At 39.9% G+C, this 17764-nt stretch overlaps 1 protein-coding gene across 2 annotated transcripts in view; it reads right to left on the bottom strand.

Annotated features, from left to right (window-relative positions):
• GIGYF2 (GRB10 interacting GYF protein 2) overlaps positions 1 to 17518 on the bottom strand; it is a 139819-nt gene extending 122301 nt beyond the window's left edge. Inside the window, exons 1-2 of one of the 2 annotated variants that reach the window (XM_082631244.1) lie at positions 17429 to 17518; positions 12143 to 12208 (exon numbers count right to left, since the gene is read on the bottom strand). The gene's annotated coding sequence lies outside the window, so the exon portion shown is untranslated. The remainder of the gene's footprint in view (positions 1 to 12142; positions 12209 to 17428) is intronic. The other variant, XM_082631245.1, reaches the window with a different exon arrangement.
• Between the last annotated feature and the right edge of the window lie 246 nt (positions 17519 to 17764).

Below are 17764 nucleotides of genomic sequence, written 5' to 3' on the forward strand. Positions count from 1 at the left end.
ACAGATAGTTGTATTGTCAGACAGCATGAACTTCAGAGGAAAAGAGATTTTGCAAAAAGGAGGAGGAACAATGGCTAAAGTGACTATACCTAATCTATCATCTAAGCCAGAAAATGTTTGTGTGGAGAGATATTAATAATTACATAGAGACAACAGGCTGAATGGTCATCTGAGTAAAGAAACAGAACAGGCATGTGAGTGGAAGAGGATGAAGATCCTGAGGCTGTCTGCTGATTCACCTACCCCTGTGCAGGAAAACAGTACTGATAACCTCAGAGGGATAAAGGGAAGGTAAAATTATCAGGGCAAGATGGGCTTCAGTTACCTTAACAACACTGAAAAACATCCTTTGAATAGTTTAACACGTGAAGAAGTAATAACACTCTCAGCCTCTCTACTTCGGCCTCTACTCTCCTTTGGCTCCTCCAATTCTAAGGATAAGGACCTCAGAGAAAGGTCTACCCTCAGATTTCAAATAGAGTTTACTTAAAAATAGCCGAGAGAATATTTCTACATACCTGCTATTTCAGACCTTGTCCATTATCCAAAATTCCTTATAAGTGAATTCAAGTAATATATTTCTTCTGCAGTTAATACCAGAAAGTTGTTCTTCTTCAATAAACTGCATCCTGTGCCTGACAATGAACTTAATTTAATCTGGCCTTTTTGTCAACTTTAAAAACTCTAAGCTAAATCACTCCTCACTAGCAATTATTTTATCTCTGATTACTAGTATATAATTATTTTTCTTTTTTTCTGTATATTTTTCTAGTTTTCCTGACATCCTCAGCTCCTCTTTGGGACCTCATCTATCACTCTGTGTGTACATGAGTACATGTTCAAGGGTGAGGAAAGAGAAGAAATCAACCTAGCCTTTTCTTACTGCTGGGTTTGCAACAAAGAAAAGGGAGACCCTGGCCTCACACAACCTGGCACCGTGCTGAGGAGTCAGATGTCTTCTGGGCACACACAATCACTATCAACATGAGCTAGCTACAGATCTACATAGTAAGTTCTGTCTGGACAAAGACAGCCAGGAGAAGCCAAAGCAGAATCAAAATCCAGCATAATGGCTAATTATGAAAGTTTTACTCTGAAAGTGTTCCCAATATTGCTTCCCAGGAGAAGTCTTGATATACTGATTAGCTACCACTATTATACTAACAATTCAAAACACATACTCCTTTGAAAACCCCCTGAATCTTTCTTATAAACAGTATCTACTACTGCAAATCTCCCTTACCTGGGTATGTAAAAATTACCCAGAAAAAAACTATGGCAAACCTGGAATGAAGTCCAACCGGTACCATGCATGTGGTCTGTCAAAAGACTAACACAGAATGAACACCAAGGAACCTGAATCTGCCTCCACCTTCCCAACCTCTATTTTCCCAAAAGCAGAAAAAAGAGCTACGCCTCTAGCACTCTTTACATGTACCAAATAAATAGTTCTGTGCCCATTCCAGCAAACAGCTATTTTTATCTTAGCCAAATCTGGATTAAGGTAACACAAAACTGGGGAATTCCCTGGCGGTCCAGGGGTTAGGATCCTGCTCTTTCACTGTTGAGGACGAGGGTTCAATCCCTGGTCAGGGAACTAAGATCCCACAAGCCGTGGGGTGCAGCACACACCCCCAACAACAACAACAAAAAGATAACACAAAATTAATAACTCCATTCCTGCAAATTAGTTCAACCACTTCAAAAAACAGTTTGGCAATATCTATTACATCTAAGCCTATCCAGCGATCGCACAATCCACTGCTAGACATACATGCAAGGAAAATGTCTACTAAGAGAAAAGTATAAGATATTCATAGTAGCTTTATTCATAACTACCAAAACCTGACATTTGGCTATTATGTTTATCAACACAAATGTCCATCAACAGATGAATGAATAAACAAATACAGGGGAACTTCAAGGTTGGTGAAGGTGTGGAAACAATGGCACACCAAAGAGCTGTGAAGCTCTGCATTCCTTCCCACATACCTTGCCCTATGCATCTCTTCCATCTGGCTGTTACTGAGTAAGATAACATCATTAATAATGAGACAAACTGACACCATGTGTTTCCTGATGTAATACACTAAGAAGGACACGGCATCACTTATGTTATATCCCTAACAATAATGCATAAACTGAAATTAATCTTGAAAAAAAATCAGATAACCCCAAATGGATAGACATAAAATCAATCAACCACAGTCACTAAAAATACCAATGTCATAAAAGACAAAAGCTGAAGAACCATCCCAGATTAAGAGAGACTACAGAGATACAAAAACTATGTGCAAGTATGATTCTTAACTCCATCCTGAACCAGCAAAAAATATGCTATAAGACACATTAAAGGGACAAATAGAATAATTTGAATAGGAGCTATGGATTAGACAATGGTATTGTATCAATGTTACTTTTTTATGATTCTGAAATTTTTACTGTGATTATGCAGAAGAATGTTCTTATTCTTACAAGGTAACACTAAAATATTCAGAGGAAAAGGAGCATGAGGTCTGTAATGAACTCTCAAATGGAAGAGAAAAAAATTACATAAATTTAAAATTATATTAAAAATTATATACATACATATGTGCATATAAGGAGAAAGAAAAAAGAAAATGAAAGATAAAGTAAATACGAGGAAATGTTAAAAACTGGTGACTAGGGAATTCCCTGGCGGCTCAGTGGTTAGGACTCTGTGCTTCCACTGCAGGAGGCACAGGTTCAATCCCTGGTCGGGGAACTAAGATCCAGCATGCCACGCGGCCAAAAAAAAAAAAAACTAGTGACCAAACTGGGTGAAGGGCATATGGAAAGTCTAAGTAATTTTTTGCAACTTTTCTGTAAGTTTGAAATTATTTCAAAATAAAAATTTTTTTAATTGTAGTATATTTATACAACAAAATACTCACCAACAAAAAAGAAAAGAACCAACTACTGATAACTGCAACAATATTACATGAATCTCAGACATTGTATCAAGCAAAAGAAGCCAGTCACCAAAGAATATATACTATATGATTTCTATAATGTTCAACAGGTAAAATAATCGATTTTGACAGATGTCAGAACACTGCTCACCATGGAAGTAGGGACTACTTACTGCAAAGAAGACGACGGAATATTTTGGGGTGCTAGAAATGCTCACTATCTTGATTTAGGTGGTGACTACAGAACCACATGCACATGTAAAAAATTTTCCGAGGACTTACCTGGTGGTCCAGTGGTAAAGAATCTGCCTTACAATGCGGGGATGCGGGTTCGATCCCTGGTCAGGGGACTAAGATCCCACGTGCTGCGGGGCAACTAAGCCCGCGTGTCACAACTACTGAGCTCGCACACTGCAAACTACAGAGCCCACGTGCCCTGGAACCCACTCGCCACAACTAGAGAAGAGAAAACCCGCACGCCACAACGAGAGAAGCCCACGTGTCACAAAGAAGATCCCGCACACCGCAACTAAGATCTGACGCAGCCAAAAATAAATTAAATAAATAAATAATAAATCTTTAAAAAAGAATTTTCCAACTATACACTGCATATTTGTGCACATATTTACTATATCTTATACCTCAATTTTTAAAAGGTTAAAATAAACCACAAATGATTTAGCTAGAGGGAAAAAAAAGTACAATTAAAAATATTTTAATAGACATGAAGCAAAACTATTTTAAATGCAAATCTTCTGATAACAAATATTAAATTCACTCCCTACTTAAATTTCTGTCATTAAAAAATTTTTGTAACACTATTTTGATAAAATAATCTGTAAATCTGTTGACTCTTTTAAGACCATAAACAAGTCCACATTCAAATGAACCAAGACTCAGTCACTAGGCTAAAATACGTAGGTCTCAGATGCATTTTTTTCAAACTTCAGAAAAAGGCTAAGTGAAACAATGAAAAGAAAAGGTCCAACCACGAGAGGGGAACCACATATACCACATCACTTATAATTGTATTAAGACTGTAAGCAATCTTGTAAAAACAGCACATTCTCTCAACAGACTACAGGTACAATAATGTCTGCACACAAAAGTATAATTATACATACAGTCAACCCTTGGTACCCGAGGGGGACTGGTTCCAAGACCCTCTGTGGATACCAAAATCCAGGGATGCTCAAATCCTTTACATTCGGCCTTCCACATCCAAGAATATGGAACCCGTGGATACAGAGGGCCAACTATATGTCATAAATAGACAAAGACAACATAAAAATAAAGAAATGTTCATGAGGTGGGATTAATGATTTTTTTCTATTTCCATAATTTGCAGTAATATTCTTCAATTACTTTTATAACAATGTGTATCTTAACACCCACAAGAAGCGTTTGCCTCCCGTTTGAAATACTTTTACAGCCCAAACATAAATGTCAAAGAAAGTTAATTTCTTTTGAACATTAACCCGGTTTAAAAAAACAATTTTAAGGTACAAAAATAAAAGGAAATTCTCCTCCCATCTATTATAGCAGAAAACACATTTTCCTTCTGCACCCATCTGTAATGACAATACCAGATCTCTTCATTTTTAAACATGCAAACTTTCTAAAATAATTTTTAAAATACGATCTGTTAACATATCTACTAATGATAAAACTTCATAGAACAAAATCAGGCTTCCATTATTCACTTTATTACTAAACATTTATCTTAAAGAACTGACAAAGAACTCCCCTCCCTCCCCAGGAAGCCAGAATTGTCTACATCTATCTGGATCACACACTTTTTTTTTTTTTTTCTTTTTGCGGTATGCGGGCCTCTCACTGTTGTGGCCTCCCCCGTTGCGGAGCACAGGCTCCGGACGCGCAGGCCCAGCGGCCATGGCTCACGGGCCCAGCCGCTCCGCGGCACATGGGATCCTCCCAGACCGGGGCACGAACCCGTATCCCCCGCATCGGCAGGCGGACTCTCAACCACTGCGCCACCAGGGAGGCCCTGGATCACACACTTTTATATGAAACTTTGCAAAATACTATTTATTTCTATGTTAATTATCCTTTTCATGGAATATCTTCAAAAAATTATAGATGCTCTGTTGGCTTTTCTCCTCATCCTAAAAAGAATTTAAATTCCTAATTTACAGTGTTGAAATAAACACTGCAATCCAGCACAGTCTGAATCACTACCCATTGCCATGAAACTAAGGTCAACTTTATTCCTAACAGCCCCAAAGCAAGATAAATGGATAGACACATATTATAATGACCATACCTTGGAATATCCTCATCAATAAAAACACCTAATTACTGACACATGCAGCAACATGGATGTATCACAAATATCACGCTGAGCAAAAGAAGCCAGACCCCAAAAAGCATACATACTGAATAATTCCATTTATATAAAATTGTAGAAGAGGCAAAATTATCTATAGTCACAGAAAACAAATCAGTGGTGGGAGAGGGGAAATGACTGCAAAAAAGGAGGAGGAAGGTTCTGGGAGTGATGAAAATGTTACCTATCTTGACTGTGGTTATGGTCCCATAAGTATATACACTTGTCAAAACTCATCAAGATGTACACTTAATACAAGTATACTTAAAATGAAGGCATTTTATTGTATATAAATTAAACCTCAGAAAGTTAATTTTTAAAAAGACTAAGCTTACTAAAAGTAGACTGCCTCCCTCAAAAAGCAATGCATTTCAAGACTAACATTCTATATTTCTTTTATGTTAAACTGCCTTTCTTTAAATCTATTAAAATTGATGTTAAATAAAGTTTTGGATAATATTTAAAACTGAGAAACACTCTCTAGAACTGTACCCATTAACCACATGTGGCTATATCAAGTTAAATTAATTAAAATTTAAAATCTAGTTCCTTGTGGGGGAGGGAGGAGAGTAACTTTACAGTGGACAAACCTGACAAAGCATGAAAGTCAACCAAGTATCAAAGTTAATGTTAACAGTGATAATCAGTCAATATTAACAGTTATAAATCAGTATATGCTCTTGATATGATGTGATGAAAATGGCACTTTACCTCTGTGGTCTTCCTCCCCAAAACCCATGACCCATAACCAGGAGAAAAACATCACACAAATTCCAACAGAGAAGCATTCTACAGAATGCTTAACCAATACTCCTCAAAACTGTCAAGATTGTTAAAAACAGGGAAGTCTGAGAAACTATCACAGCCAAGAGGAGCCTATGGATACCTGACTAAATGTAATGTGATGTCCTGGATGGGATCCTGACACAGGAAAATAAACTCAGGAAAACTAAGGGAATCTGAATAAACTACAGACTTAGTTAATAAGCAATACTGGCTAACTAACTGTAAACAATGGACAACAGTAATGTAGGAGGTTAACAGTACAAACCCTGGGTGTGGTATACATGGGAGCTCTCTGTACTATCTTCTCAGTTTCTCTGTGAATCTAAAACTGTTCTCAAAAATAAAACCTGTAAAAATAAGAGAACTTGAGTTGTAATAAAAAAGTAAAGGTTTTCTACATTTTAAAAAATGCGGTTCCCTCAGTCACACTAACCACGTCAAGTGCTCCACAGTCACATGTGGCTAGTGGCTACAGTATTTGACAGTGCAGATTTATAGAACACTTCCATCGTAGCAGAAAATTCCGTGGGACAGCGCTGGTGTAGAAGACTATTTTTATGGGACCATTTTAGAAGAGTATTTTATAACTGATTGCAACTTAGGAATAAATCTGTATCTACCCAAAATTAAAAACCCTCACTGAAATGTAAAAATCCTCAATGATATGTTTATTCCAGTTTCTATTTCAAACAACTACATTTTTTTTTTGAAAACTCTTTTTAAAAAGTTAACGTAGGGCTTCCCTGGTGGCGCAGTGGCTGACAGTCCGCGTGCCGATGCAGGGGACACGGGTTCGTGCCCCAGTCCGGGAAGATCCCACGTGCCGCGGAGCGGCTGGGCCCGTGAGCCATGGCCGCTGAGCCTGTGCGTCCGGAGCCTGTGCTCCGCAACGGGAGAGGCCACAACAGTGAGAGGCCCGCGTACCGCAAAAAAAAAAAAAAAGTCAATCTAATATCAATATATATGTGTTAATTCTGAAAAATGTTCCACTCCCCAGGGCAGCAATTCCCCGAAACACTTTCAAGATATCCAAGATGGCAAAACTGTTAATACTAAGATATTCTTTGCATTTTTCACTATGTTGGCACTGTACTAATCATGGGTAAAACTGCTGGCACCTTAGCATCATTCAAATTAATGGCACCAAACTACTGCAGTCTTCACTGCCATGTGCCATATATTCACGAGAGGAAAAAAAGCCAGGTTTACTTAAGAATGCCCTTGATAAAGCAGTAAAAACTATTAATTTTTATTAATCTTGGTCCCTGTGTACACAGCTTTCTAATATTCTTCATGTGAGGAAATGAGAAGTACACATAAAGTACTTCAGCTGCATACCAAAGTCTCAAAGAAAAGCATTTATGTGACAGCTTTGAGTTACAAACTCAACTAACTGCTTCTGCTCAGGAAACATCATACTGACTTGAAAGAGCTGACACACAAATAAAATTATCCAGACCTGGGTATATAGCAGACCTTTTTTTCAAAAATGAATGAAACAAGACTGTCACTTTAAGGAAAACAATTGATAGTACTTGTTGCCAATTATAAAACTTGAGCTTTCAAGCAAAAGTTAAAATTTTAGAAAACTTCTATTCATTACCATGAGCTTGACGAGTTTTTATAGTACTTATACGTTCCAGTAAGTAACGGCTTTTCTGATGGGTGTTGATATTAATGAATGTGTTTTTTTGATACTGTATAAAATATCCATTTAATGCACAAGATAGACCAATAGATTTTAATGTAATGGAATATAAAAGTGCATTGATATAATTCAAATTTCACATTGCAACTAACCTTTATAAACTACTACTTGTCGAATTTTAGTGTAATATCAAAGAAAATCTGCAATTATCTGAAAAAGCTCTTAAAATATTCCTCCCTTTTCCAACTACATACACATCTCTGTGAGGATAAATCTCCTGCACAGACTTCAACTAATACAATAAACAGCAACGGGTTGAATGCAGAAGCAGCTGTGAGAATCCAGCTGCCTTCTACAAAGGAAGACATAAAAAGCAATTTGTGAAAAGGTAAAACAGTGTCACTCTTCTCAGCAAATTTCTTTAGAAATGTTTTAGAAAATAGGTATTTTTCATTAAAAATGTATTTATGTTAACATGTAAAGAAACTATTGCTTTTTTTTTTTTTAAAGAAGATGTTGGGGGTAGGAGTTTATTAATTAATTTATTTATTTTTGCCGTGTTGGGTCTTCGTTTCTGTGCGAGGGCTTTCTCTAGTTGTGGCAAGCGGGGGCCACTCTTCATCGCGGTGCGCGGGACTCTCACTATTGCGGCCTCTCTCGCTGCGGAGCACAGGCTCCAGACGCGCAGGCTCAGTAGTTGTGGCTCACGGGCGTAGTTGCTCCGCGGCATGTGGGATCCTCCTAGACCAGAGCTTGAACCTGTGTCCCCTGCATTAGCGGGCAGATTCTCAACCACTGTGCCACCAGGGAAGCCCGCTATTTTTAAATAAATTAATAAATCATTTTAAATTTCTCAGTATCAGAAAGATAGATATAACTGAAAAACCAAAAGCTCTTTGGGGTCCTCTAACTCTTAAGAAGGTAAAGGAGTCCTAAGATAAAAAGTTGAGAACATCTATCTCAGAGAAAGAGGAAAAAATGACAAATAAAAGAAATACATAAATTAACTTAAAATGAACAAACATACATACCCTGGAAAGCATATCAAGAGGCATAAAATATCCCTGACAACAAGAACACCAAGATCCAAATATGACACTTATTCAAAGAATATCTAGGGTTTTAAAAATGTATCTTTTCCAAGGACAGAGAAACTCTCCACATTTTGAAATTTACTTATATGATTTCTTGACTGCCTCTACCACTAGGCTGGAAGTCCCATGAAGACAGGTGTTTTGCTCACCACTATGGCTAGCCCAGCACCTGGAACAAAGCAGGTATTCAAATAATTGTTGGACTGAAAACAAAACAAAACAAAACAAAAGACAGAGGACTTAAAAACAGAACCCACCAAGGCCTCTATTCAAATTATAAAGATGACATTTTACAATCAAAATGTATCTATTTACATAGCAATAACAATCATAACCGCTACCATTTATTGAAGGTCTATTTACTATGTGCCAGGCATTGTATTGGGCATTTTACTTTTAATTCCCAAATCACCATGGGATATACTTTACAGTAAGGAAAGTAAGCCTCCAAGAGGTTAACTTATTTATCTAAAGTTACAGGTAGTAAATGACAGAAAATTAAACCCACATTTCTCTGCTTAATAGCCACAAGCTTTTTCTCTACATACTGACATAGTGCTCAAAACTGCTTGGTTACCTTTCTTTTTTTTCCCATTTCCTTGCAATTTTCAGGGGAATTCATTTTGTGGAAGTCCTTTTTCTCCTTTTTCCAATCTCCTTCTCTTTTCCACTGTCCTCCAACTTCTACCCCTCTGCATCACTCAATTAAGCAATACAGTGAGCTCTCTGGTTGAGGAACAGTATATCTTCTCATAACACACTATCAGAAACTTCATAAACAATGGCAGAAGTAATATGAAAGATTAAATAAAGAGTGTCAGATTCCAGAACATGAATTAAGGCTCTCTGACCCATTGATCTTGCAAGACGGCTTCATCCAGTTACTCAACTGGCCACCGTCTGGGTAACAACATCTCAATTCCCAAGGGGCTGACCATGAAATCTGGATGTAACCATCTCTTCAAGCACTGAGCCATGATTTGGCAATTATTAAGTACCAAGACAGTACTTCTGCCAATTCTTTGTCAGTCTCTGCAAGCAAAGGACCAATACTGAAGTGGCCAGAGCTCCCAAGACTTCCTCCAGGTTCAGGACAACTAGAATAAAAGGAGCTTTGTTCCCAAAGAACATACTGGCCACAATATCACTACAAGAAAAAGCTATTACTGTTACTGCCATTCTCCCCACTGCTTCTGAACAATATATAAATGTTTCTCTTTTTTCCCCCTTTTGGTGAAAGGAGAATAAAATTAGCAACCACTTAACTATTCAAGGAAAAATTACAGTGCCATAAACATTACCATATCATTTGATAATCTCACCACAAGCCAATCCTTTACAGAGAGGGATGCCCAGAGCCTGTGAAAGTTTTACACTGATTATGTGGAAATCTTTTTAAGCCTCACAAAGCCCTACATATGCTTTACCTCAACACCCAGATTAAAGAATATGTACAATATAAGAAAGGACTCTTCCACCTTAAAAATGAATTTAGCTGCAATCTGCTAAAGAAACCTTGGCTGGAAAAAAAAAATCATAAGAGGTCACATCTGTGGTCTGTCATTCCATACATCATTCTATATTAGATCACTTTGATTAGTAATTCCTACGCTTTGCATCAAACAAAATCTGGATACACTGATATACTAACATAACAAGATGTGAGTTATAAAAATGACTTAAGCAATTAGATGCTACCAAGTACATACAAGCTACAAACAAAAATAAAGAGAACTTCAAAATGCTCCATTAAAAAAAAAAGTTTGCGGGGCTTCCCTGGTGGCACAGTGGTTAAGAATCCACCTGCCAATTCAGGTGACAAGGGTTCAAGCCCTGGTCTGGGAAGTTCCCACATGCCGCGGAGCAACGAAGCCCGTGCACCACAACTACTGAGCCTGCGCTCTAGAGCCCGCGAGCCACAACTACGGAAGCCTGCGTGCCTAGAGCCCATGCTCCGCTACAAGAAAAGCCAATGCAATGAGAAGCCCATGCACCGCAACGAAGAGTAGCCCCCACTGGCGGCAACTAGAGAAAGCACACACCCAGCAAGGAAGACCCAACGCAGCCAAAAATAAATAAATTAATTTTTTAAAAAGTTTGCTTCAATATTACCTAATAATTCTAGTATACAAAAACATGTAATACAAAAGCTTATACTGTCTCCCTGATCCTTTCCCAAAAGTGAAAGTCCCTGCTACCACTCAAATAATGTGAATATAGACTCATATTATAGAAGTCCTACCCTTCAAATTCTCTATGGCTTCCTCATAATCAAGTGTTACTTAATACTGTAAAAAGTACACAGAAATTAAAATTTATAATAGCAATCAATGAAAAATAAATAAACAATGAATTTTTCCACAAACTAAGTGTCTTATTTGCTTATGTTCATTTACTAAACCTTTACCCTAGATGGTCCTCTGAACCCCCAAATCAAGAAGTTTTGTTAAACACTGCCCTAGGAAGTTCCAAGAATGCTTGGTGAGACCTACTAGGCCTCATTCACCAAAAAGATACGCATATATTTTAACTCTTCAGGGCAGGTAAATTGAAACTGACAAGATATATACAGGAATTTTTCTAGGAAAAGGAAAAACATCTAGAAGCTTCTGTGGGATTCTGACTCAAAAAGGCTACATTCCACCTCCTCTGAGACCTGCCCCCACTCTTAGGAGTGGGACCTTTCAAGACCCCAACCCCATGGCCACACTAACTGGACCAATAATGGAAATTTGGACCAAGTTCAACCAATCAGATTTTCCCTCCCAGGAATCTGAAGTGGGGACACTGAGCTAGTAACTAGTTGGCTAGTGGCACTAGAGCTTAAGTTTATATGTGGCTCCAAGAACGAAGTAGCAATTTTCTTCTGTTTTTGTTAAAGCAGAAAAGACCAGAGTGTGGAAAGACAACTAAAGCAAGATATAAAGAGACAAGAGATGACACCTACTAGCCAGCAAGGAGAAAAGTGCTCTCTGGACCACCATGTCTCCTGAATGCTTCCCGGTTTCCGGTTCATGTCCTTCATGAAGCCAGCTGCTCTTGGGTGCCTTAAGGTACCTCCTTACCCTTCCCCTCAAAGCACTCCTCTTCCTGTTTCATGCCATCAAAAAATCATTATGACAATTTAAGACACAAATTCACACCAGGATCAATGCAGAAAGGGTATGATTACTCTCACGGTTCATAAGGGATCTGAGTGGTACCAGAGAAGTTGTTTCTATCTACTATCTATAACTTCAGGAGAAATAATAGGACAAAAATAACCGGAGCCTTAAAAGCAAAAATTATCTGTTTGCATAAGCCCTCGGGCTTTGTGCTTCCCTTCAAAACTCACCTGTTCAAAAGTTCTGCTGGTTCACAGCAGGAGGTTTGAGCAGACTTTATTCAGGTCCTTTTAACACTGTAAATAATAAAAGTATTAAAGTAAATTACTCAGCAATCTCTTAGGAAACGTTAGAAATGTAATTTTTATCATGAACGATTTATAAGAAATGGATTCCAAACCTGGTTAAAATATTAGAATCACCTGATATGCTTATAATCTAGATACCCTGTCCTAACAACTAAAGAGTCTCTCTCAGTAGCTCTGGAATGGGACTGAAAAATATATTTTTTTAACCGAAGTTCTAAGTGATTCTGATGAAGCTAACATATGAGCACCACTACAGGGTTTCAGGAAATGATTATTTGGGGTTTTCATCCAAAACTACATTACAGGGATTTGGTATTAACTTTTTTAACATATCTGATAGAAAATGACAGCTAGCAAGACGGCAATACAGCATGTATCCTATGCAAATAATCAATGAGCCCCAAGATGTATGACCACTGCCAAAACGTCCAAGGAGCAAAGCTCCAGATGTGCTTTCAGCTGCAAAATCACAACCTTCTTTTAATGCTCTGATGAGACAATATCTTAAAAATCCACAAGATGGTGATATTTCAAGTGACAAGGAATGGACTGAAACAACAGCCCTAAGTGATTTCTTAGCTAAAATCAAATGATGCTTTGAAGGCTGCTGCTAAAAAGTCAAAAAACAGTAAAAATTAAAGTTGACAATTTTACTAACAGCAAGAAAGCAACCTGAAAAAGCCAATTCCACCTCTGGTTTAATTTTGCAAAAAAGTAGCCATGTTACAATGTCCAAAAGGTCATCCAACTTTATCCACTGCACTCGACTTTTTTTTTTTTTTTTTGGCTGCGTTGGGTCTTCGTTGCTGCTCGTGGGCTTTCTCTAGTTGTGGCAAGCACAGGCTCTAGGCTCGTGGGCTCTAGAGCACAGGCTCAGTAGTTGTGGCATGTGGGCTTAGTTGCTCTGCAGCAGATGGGATCTTCCCGGACCAGGGCTCGAACCCATATCCCCAAGCATTGGCAGGCGGATTCCTAACCACTGTGCCACCAGGGAAGTCCTGCACTCTACTTTTTATAAGAGCAAGCAGAAGCAAAAGAGGGAAGAACTAGGTAATAAAAACTCTTCTCTGGGCCTAACTCAAGAGAATAAGCTCTAGGGTATCTCCTATTATTATAACTATAAATAAAGTTCAATTTCAATGAAACTCTGTAGTTAACAAGAAAATATAAAATTGTGTTCCTTAATTACTTGAGGTAGGGAAGTGTATCATACTTTGAAAATATTTTTATAAAATTAATTTTGGCCACTTAAGAGAATATTCTTGGGACTTCCCTGGTGGTGCAGTAGTTGCGAATCCACCTGCCAATGCAGGGGACACGGGTTGGATCCCTGGTCCGGGAAGATCCCACATGCCGCGGAGCAACTAAGTCCGTGCGCCACAACTACTAAGCCTGCACTCTAGAGACCGTGAGCCACAACTACTGAGCCTGCGTGCCACAAACACTGAAGCCCGCGTGCCTAGAGCCCGTGCTCCGCAACAAGAGAAGCCACCACAATGAGAAGCTTGCGCGCAGCAACGAAGACCCAACTCGGCCAAAACCAAATAAATAAATTTATTTTTAAAAAAGAGAATATTCTTTTGTTTTTCAAACCTCTCCCCTCTTCTCCCTCAACCTCAACTAAAATTATGGGCAATCCAACAAAGGTATCATTCTGTATTCCTATATAATTAATCTAATATATTTCTCAGTTATCTGAGAGCATAAAAAATAATAAAATGCTATCCTGGTCAAGAAATATTAGGAGTCTAACTATAAGTACTTGTCTGTGGAATAAAAATCCACTTATATTTTTCAAGACATGTAATTCTTCAGGGCATTAAAAATGAATGGAAATATTAGGACTTAATCACCATAAAATCCTAGTGGGGGTTAAGGGCGAAAAAAAAAAACTTGGGTTCAGAGTTTTACAACAATGACCAAATAATGTTAAGGCAATTCGAACTGCTGAAGAAAACAGACATTGAACTTGCCTCTAATATACCTGGATTAACACCAACATAGGCTGTAGATTCAACCTAATGAGACTGGTCCCACTATAATCTATAAGAAATAGAATAAAACAGTACTGAAAATTTAGTCGTCAGGGGCTAACAGAGAACGGCAAATGAAGTCAGTCTTAAAAAATGGCACAAATCAAAGATCCTTTAGAAGGGCAAGGATAAACAGGACAGTAATAATCTGGTCACCCAAAGTGGTTCTCCCAGATAGCAATCACTATCAATAGTGTCATCTTCCAGTGTGAAGGTCAACAAAAATATAGATATATGGAATACTAAAATGCAGAGTCATGAGAACAAATGAGCTGATATGACATCAAAGACATTATAATTTGGAACTGTGATTTCAAAAACTCACCAAAGGAACAAGAGAGAGAAATGCAATTCGTTAAAACACTATCTCCTTGCTAGCATCACTATGTCTCCTCTTGGCCAAGGAGCTCCACTCACACCCTGAAGTTGCAATTCCTAACTTCTCATGATTTTCAGGCAAGCCAAGACAAATTCTCTCCGTATATGCAACTCACCAACAAAAGCATTTCAAAGCCAAAATATTAAATTCCTCAGATGAATTAAAATGAAAGAGGACATTTATGAAAGCTCAGTAATAAGAATATGGAGATAAGCTGAAAGAAAATCAGAAAAAAAATTTTTCCAAGAAAAAGTCTACTAGTATAAAATTAATTGAAGAACTAGCCTGAAAGGTCAAAGCTGAGGAATAAAAAACTCAGCACAGAAAGTTCTACACGTGTACAATGCTATAAAAGATATACAAACAAGTTAGTTGAACAGTCCCTGAGGAATTTCAAACTAGGCTGGACAACACAGAAATCATTAAGAGGAATTCTTTACCGTTAAAAACAACGTGAGTTAATACACTTCTTCCAGGTTATATTCCTTAATGACCTGTGTTTAAATTTCAAAGGAAATTCATTTCCCTACGCTTTCAAATATTCTGAAGTAATTCAAAGATCCTCTTCTTAGAAAGCAATTTCTTTCGAAAAATCCTTTTATCATCAATCTCATTTAAAAACTTTTACTTTTGAGAAAGCTATTTCATGACAATTTCCTGAAATACATTATATGAGCATCCTGAATTTTCCAAATTGGGGGAGGGGAAGGGTGTCATGTTGGAGGAAAGAGGTGTGGAAAAAGACTCCAGGACAACTGAATAACCCCGCTCATCTCAGAACCAGTGAGCTGGGTACACACTTCCTACTAGGTTCCCTTGTGATCATGCCTCTCTGGCTAGGCTTAGCCTCCATACTCTTCCTAGCCACACCTGATCTGCTCCCACTTCAGTTTCTGCCTCAGGGTCTCTGCCCTCACTTCCCCAGCCTGGAGCATTCCTCCTCCAGAGAGCCACAGGAATAGATCCTTTACCTGTGTCAGGTCTTCCCTCAAATACCAGCTTCTCCCCGTGGCCTTCCCAGGGTACTCCACCTCAAATTAACCCCTCCCCCAGCTCCCTATTATCCTATTACCCTGTCTCATGTTTTTCCCACATCACTTATCACTACACTACATATCTTACCTAAGTATGTATTTATCTGTCTAGGAATGAGCTCCATGGAAACAGGAATTTTGGGTCTGTTTTGCTCCCAGTACCCACCAGTGTAGTAGGATCTCGATATTCTTCAAACAAATAAATGCACAAATGAAAGAATAAATGAATGGAAGCATATAGTCCCTTCTCCCTCCTCAGTCTCAAAATCCGAAAATGCTTTGTCCAGTATAGAAAAGGTTCAAAGCCCTTTCTTTTCTAGTGAATCACCACCATCACCAGTGTATTCCCCAGTATTAAATGTCAAAAAGACTGTGTAACATTTCTCCAGCTACATACCACTTTTACTTTTTTTTCTAGTCTCTTCTACTGATGTAACATTTGATGTTAACAGGAAAGTACATATTCCAATTTGAGCACTCTGAAAGCTGCGACACTAACTAGTTAAAACACATAAAAACAACAACAAATGAGACAACGCTTTGTGTTCTAACCAAAACAGACAAACTCTGAAAGGCCAGAGCTGCAAATATTAGAAAGATAAAAGTTAATGTTCAGAAAGAATGACCATTTTTTTCCATCTAGAAAACCACTAGATTCTAAAAAGGAAATATTATGTGAGGAAAGAATATCTTCCATGCATACAAACTGGGAATCAAAACTGCCTATCATCCAAGGTATTTAACACTAGGTATAATCCAAGGTATACAACACTGGATAAGAATCTGTTCACAGGTTCTGGCCCCTTCCTCAATTTCTTGCAAGTTAAACTGAAATACTTACCTTTCTTACAGAGAAATTAGGTGTGCTTAAGTGCTCTTTCAGGGAAAGAAAACATTTTTGAAAAAAACAAACAAAAAGCAGTGCTAGATAAACGCAAAGCAACGTTACTGCTTCCCAAACACAGTCACACAACCTGCTTTCTTGACGCCCCCCTTCTCTGGTCGCTTGGTTTATGCTTCAGCCACAAAACTGAAATATTCTGAGTGCTTCGTGGGGAACTACTATCACTTAAGGCTAATGCCTATTTCAACCTGATGTGAACGTTCGGGTTCCAAAGCTGCCATGGGTTCTACCTTCCCAACCTCCATCCCAGGTTCCGATCATGGATCCACCTGGCTTCAGGCCTGGTCCAGACCCAGTCCTCTCGCCACGGAAGGAATCTCCCCAGTGCAGATGCTCGGCGAGGAAGGCAAGGGCGCATCTCCCAGAGACCAGGTGTGGGGAGGAGCGCGGGCAGGAACAGCTGTCTGGCCGCAGCAGCTGTTACCCCGGGCACCCCGAGGCTGGGCGGGTGGCTGGCCCCGAGGACCAGGTAGCAGAAGGCGAGCCCTCTGGCCCTAAGCAAGCCGGCCTGACACTGGCCATCCCACCACCCTCTTCCCTTCCTCGGCTCCCCCTGCGATGCCAACGGGCCCCGGAAGAAGGGGCTCTCCAGCTCGGCGGCCGAGTCGCGCCCGGGTCCGGCTTGCCCCCGGACGGGGAGTCACTCCGACCCCGCACCTGAACCGTCCCTTCGCCTGACGCCCGAGCCGGCCGCGGCGACTGCCGGGCGGCCTGGGGGTGTCCATGCGGCTGGGCCGGGTCAGGCCGGAGCGGCGGGGACGCGAGCGCGGGCGACAGGCCCGGGAGACCCAGGCGGGACGGCGGAGCCGGAGCGCGGAGTGGAGCCGGGCAGGGGAGCGAGACCGAGTCACTGGTTACCTGCGGTCCGGGACAGGGAGTCTCTCAGAACCCAAGTCAGTCCTCAGCCTCAACAACACAAGATGGCCGACACGTCCCCACGCACGTCACGTGACAGCGTGCTCGTTCCGCCACGCCCCCTGCTCTGCCCTCGCCCCGCCTCCCCACCCTCCCAGCTCCTCCAGCCTCCCACGACATCCTTCCTTTCCGCAGCCTCCCTCCCCTCTTTCCCGGGCACGCCTCTGCCCGAGCCCCGGATGTCAGTCTGGAGGAGGGCGGGGCCGCGGCAGAGCGCAAGCGCTTGTGGGTCCTTTGGCCGGGGCTCCCTGCCTGCCCTTGAGTTGAGTAGAGTTGGTG

The sequence above is a fragment of the Mesoplodon mirus genome, assembly GCF_964341445.2.
Source record: "Mesoplodon mirus genome assembly, chromosome: 8".
Classification (NCBI taxonomy): Eukaryota; Metazoa; Chordata; class Mammalia; order Artiodactyla; family Ziphiidae; genus Mesoplodon; species Mesoplodon mirus.